The sequence below is a fragment of the Prionailurus bengalensis genome, chromosome X (genome assembly GCF_016509475.1).
Source record: "Prionailurus bengalensis isolate Pbe53 chromosome X, Fcat_Pben_1.1_paternal_pri, whole genome shotgun sequence".
Lineage (NCBI taxonomy): Eukaryota > Metazoa > Chordata > Mammalia > Carnivora > Felidae > Prionailurus > Prionailurus bengalensis.
The window spans coordinates 37,663,110-37,668,510 of record NC_057361.1 but is presented as its reverse complement, the minus strand read 5'-3'; the positions used below and the strand labels follow the sequence as shown (position 1 = coordinate 37,668,510).

Sequence of the window (5,401 nt, the reverse complement as noted above, 5' to 3'; positions counted from 1 at the left end):
AGACACTTACGTTGTTTCCAGACCTTGCCTATTGTGAATAATGCTGCAGTGAACATGGGGGTACAATGATTTCTTCAAGATGATGGTTTTGTTCCTTTTGGATACATACCCAGAAGCGGGATTGCTATATCATATAGTAGTTCTGTTTTTCATTTCTAGACTCAATATTTTTTAAGTGGAAAAATATATATTAGCCTGTTTTCAGGGAAACAGTGACACACACTTTGGGATCTACTGGTTAGTGTGGGCTGTCACAGTGATTTTGGAAAGGTCGCATAAGAAAGTTGCTACAAAATACTTGTCAAACTGTGAATTAGTGCTTCATCAGTAGAAGCATTGCAATCTTAATAGATTTGTTAGTGTCTGTAGGATAGTTTTCAAAACTTTGCATGAAATATATAGGTTTGAAAATTCAACCTCTTGTGATTCTCACAGAAATTCCTTGATGTGGTCTGGAGAGATATTGGTATCTCTATATTAAATAGCAGAAAACAGAAGGTAAGGGAGATCGTTATCCCAAGTAAGCCCCATCAGTCTTCTGATAAGGTAGATGATTTTGTCTGCTATCCTAGCCTTTGCCCAACCTGCCTGGTCATAAGAAGCACTTGGTTATATTGCCTTCAGAGACTCTCAGATGATGGTTAGGAATTTGCATTTTTAACATATATGTCACATGATTCTTAGCCCAGTTTGGGAAACTACCACCCTCCTTCATACCGCATTTTGTTTTAATAAATAGCTCCCCTTGGCCTTACAAATACTAGGCTCAAATTCAAGGTACCTCACAATCACAAAAGAAAGCTTTGTACGTGTCAGAGACAACCGCTTGCCAACCAATGAACTAAACCGAAAGAAGGAACAGAGAGAGGCAGTTGAATTTGTCAATAGAGTCCAGTGTGAAAGACATACACCTTTAAACATGTCTATAAATCCAAGACAACATTTGCACTGGGAAGGGAAGTAGCACCACCCTCACAAGAATTTATAGTTGGTAACTCTTTATGCTTTCGTGATTTTATTTGTTCATTTGTTCATTTACTCATTCATTCAACAAACATTTACTGGGAATTTACTCCACACCAAGCATTACACTGAGTATTGGGGAACAAACCCAGGACTCTCTTTTTTTCAATTTTTTTTTAATCTTTACTGATTTTTGAGAGAGAGACAGAGTGTGAGCGGGGGAGGAGCAGAGAGAGAGGGAGACACAGAATCCGAAGCAGGCTCTAGGCCCTGAGCTGTCAGCACAGAGCCCGACACGGAGCTCGAACTCACAAACCATGAGATCGTGACCTGAGCCGAAGTCGGACACTCAACCGACTGAGCCACCCAGGCACCCACAAAACCAGGACTCTTAAGATACTTCTACTTGAAATCATTGCCAGTGGCCCGCCCCATAAGATGAACTGGGCCCATGTATTCCTAGAGATTTTCTTAGCTAACACACTCTTTAACGCTCAACTGCAGTGCCCAGAAAAGCAGAATTTATCATAAATACATGCACTGAAAAGAATCTCTAGATGTTCAGCCCAATTTGTTCTTTTAAAAAATATATAATATGTTAAGAAATCTATTGGATAAAATAATATCTCTGTTGTACTATAAAGGGGTTGTTTTTTCAAGAAAATCAATCAAATGCTTTCATAACTTGTTACTAATAACACTAATACAGAATAATGGGTAAACTAGTTTGGGTAACTTCCCAAAATAATTGGGTTTTCCAGGAACATTACAGAAGATAAACAGCAAGATCAATAAGTCCTGAGGTTGCAAGAGTCATTATTGATTTATGACCTTGCTTACTTCCCAGCAAAATAATTGCTATAGAGAAGCTGGCTCACGTTTACAGATCATAATAATCTTATGAGAAAGTCTTTCTTAGCCCAACGTTTAAGCACTCAAAATAACAAGTGATAAAAAATAGCTTATTATTGTGCTAAAATTTATAATTAGTAATACCTACCATTCCCTTTTCACCTACCTTATGGCACATGCTTTAAGTGAATATAAAATTTTTTTTAAATCATCAAAACAATTCTATTGCAAGAGCTATTGTTAACCTTACTTCATAGGTTAGGAAAATTGTACTTCAAAGATGTCCAGTAACTCGTCCAAGGTCACATACACCCAGAAATTTGCAGAGCCAGGATTCAGACTCAGTGTTCTTTTCCCATGCTTTAGTGCTTCTTAAGATCATATAGGTTTGGCCTAGAGAGAGCTTAACAGACTTTCCGAAACTTAGGATGCTTGGCAGAAACAATCATTTGTGTATTTATGACATCAGTACAATTTTTACCTGACGGTGGAATTCCCATCACCATTTCCAGAATACCAACATTCTTGGGAAGGTATATCTGAAGACAGACAATAGTCAAGCAGTCAAAGACCCATGAGAATAGATAAATGCATGGCTTGATCAGTGGAAGTGTTGATGTTAATATTGATTCAATATTCAATATTAATTAAATCTCTTCTTGCCCTAGGATTTCCTTCTTTAATTCATTGCTTTTTGTTGTTGTTGCTGTTGCTATGTACAGCTTTGTATGGTTATTCTTTCTTTAGGGCCCATGGAGTGGTGCTTAACTCATCCCAACCATAGACAAACCTTCTGGAAATCGTGCTAATGCACAGCTGTAAGTAAGAAATTTGTATAGTTGACCTTGTTTCAATGCTATGCACACGAGGTACTAAGAAATTAGATGGCTTTCTAAAAGTCTGAGGCATGGGTGAACAGAGTGAAGTCTTTGTCTTTCATGCCATTCAATAATGAGAGCCATTACATTTCCTACAAATGCTTTGCAGCCACTCCGATAGGAATGATATGAGAGCCTAAAAGAAGACATCTCACATGGTACCTATTCTCTTATTATCCACCACTGATGATTGGTTGAGTGTAGAAGACTATACCTCCTCTATGTTGTCCATAGTCCAAAGGAGCACAAGACTAGATATTCTAAAAGAAAGAACAAAGATTTGGAGAGAAGCTGATTTCTCCATTTCTACATTATCCACTTCTTGAAATTCTTGCCTTCTTTTTCTCTCATTTTTCAGGAATAAGAAGAGATCAGAGATACCAAGGCCATGGATGGAGCTTTAGAGAAGTACTTTTCAGGGATCACCAGTGCTCTGGTGCCAAGGTATGTACAGGATGGTAGATGAATTATTCCATGACTTTTCACATACCTGTTTTGCATAAAGATGCAATGGTAAGTAAGTTGTCTATATCCTCCATTAGACTTTAAGATCACTGACGACAAGAGACTGTGTCTGTTTTACTTACCATTTTATCCCCATCACATCAAATAGTAGCTAGCACATAATAGACAATTAGCAAATACTTGTTGAATAAATGAATACAAGAGAAAGTTATCATAGCCATTAGCCACAGGCGCTCCGCACACCCACTGGTCTAAGCTACCATGAGTGGTGAAAAGGAAGGACTGAGAACTTGAATTTCCAGATTCTACCTTCATTCTATGGAAAAAGCAGCAGAACTAACTTGGCCTTGGATCCTCTTCCTATTACCTCGGTGGGTGGAGGGTGAGGTCCTGTCCAGTTTATTTCAATTACCTAAATGTGGATTTATCATGAAGCTAATAAAGCTTGCACAGTTCCAAGTCCATAGAAGAGGCCTGAGCAAGATATTCACATCCCGTATTTTAGTAAAAATTGCAAAATAAGCTATTTTAACCATAGTCAGTTAAGCCGTTGACTGCTTTCAGGACAACTTTCCTTCTGTCACATTTGCACTCATGCCAGGTAGCAATGGAGTGGCCACAGACATTTTGGGGAATTCTGTTAGAGGGAACTTGAGTTGGGCTTAATTTTAATATAGAGTTAGTGAAGTATATTTATGTGGGAATATACATGGGACAGTCAGTGCCATGTAGAGTTAAGGTATTGTTAGCCAGTCAAGAGTAAGAATGGCTTCCAGAAATACTCCTGGCACTGCTATGCCAGTGCAAGGCCAGAGATTGTAATGTGATAATGACACAATAGTCTTCAGGCCCCACGGATCTTAGATCTGGCTCCGGCCAATAACTCTCACTCCAAGGTAATGCGCCCATGTCCCCATGTTGGGAGTGGCTCGACAGGAATACAAATGTAACACTTCCCCTTTAAATACTTCCGCTTTCCTTATCAGTTTCCTTCTTTCCCAGCTATCTCTCCTGTCTTCATCTGGTCATGTTCCAGGATTCCCTCTGCATCCAAAGATATTTCAAATCGTTTTATTGACATTCAATGATTCAATGATTATGGATATTAATTATGAAAATTAAATGCTAGAGTCAGCAGTCGTCAGAGGAATTATACTCCACCTGTATTTTGTAAAGAATAACCCGTAGCAAGGGGCGCCTGGGTGGCGCAGTTGGTTAAGCGTCCGACTTCAGCCAGGTCACGATCTCGCGGTCCGTGAGTTCGAGCCCCGCGTCGGGCTCTGGGCTGATGGCTCAGAGCCTGGAGCCTGTTTCCGATTCTGTGCCTCCCTCTCTCTCTGCCCCTCCCCCGTTCATGCTCTGTCTCTCTCTGTCCCAAAAATAAATAAACGTTGAAAAAAAAAATTAAAAAAAAAAAAAGAATAACCCGTAGCAAAACTGAATAATATCTATTTCCATGATTAAAGGACAACTATATATGTACTATGAAACATGTGTTTGAGAAATATGCAGGTGTAGTGTTTCAGGTAGGTTGTGATTTGATGGGTAGGAAAAAGTGCACAGACAAACATACAGTTAGGATAGATGTTCCTAATTATTCTACCGAGGCTATAGAAAAAGGTGACCGCACAGAGCACGAGCAGAGATGCAGTTTATGTTTACATGGATTTCCTTTCATTCTGGCTTTACTATGGGATACAGAACTGCCTATGTCACTCTCCATGCAGGTAGAATCCTTCCAGAATTGAGAAATAAGCCAGATCTTGCTATGCTACTACCTTCTGAATTTTATGTCCTTATGTTACATTCCAGAAGAACTTACACCAATTACTCTATTTAAGAAATTTATTTTACAAACATGAGCTTTTTATGATGTGCCGGGTATTTTCCATTGCTTGACCCACATCCATTCTGACCCCGCCCTGGTCTGCTCCCCAGGAAACTGGCTTGTACGAACTGTATCAATGGGCTTCATTACCCTCTGGCTTCACGTTGGGCTCAGCCAAATGGACGCTGGCCGAAATGGGAAAATGGGAGAATGAGGATGGGATATTTTATTTCTTGGTCTTCCTTTCTACAGGATCACCATGGGTCAACTGCTCCTCTCTCCTGAAGCCCGCAGCTTCTGTCAGGAAGCCCTCTTCCTATAGCTCTCCTCTCTGAGTTCCAACAACTGTGCCCTCCTCTTGACTTTTTAGGCCAAAGGGTGGTTATAGGTCTCACTATTGCCAGATGTAGTGAAC

At 39.8% G+C, this 5,401-nt stretch overlaps 1 long non-coding RNA gene across 1 annotated transcript; it reads left to right on the top strand.

The window, feature by feature from the left end:
• The first annotated feature begins 2,274 nt into the window (after window positions 1-2,274).
• LOC122477742 lies at window positions 2,275-3,138 on the top strand. The gene is made up of 2 exons (XR_006295757.1): window positions 2,275-2,633; window positions 3,052-3,138. It is a non-coding gene; the product is annotated as an uncharacterized LOC122477742 (long non-coding RNA).
• The last annotated feature ends 2,263 nt before the right edge of the window (window positions 3,139-5,401 follow it).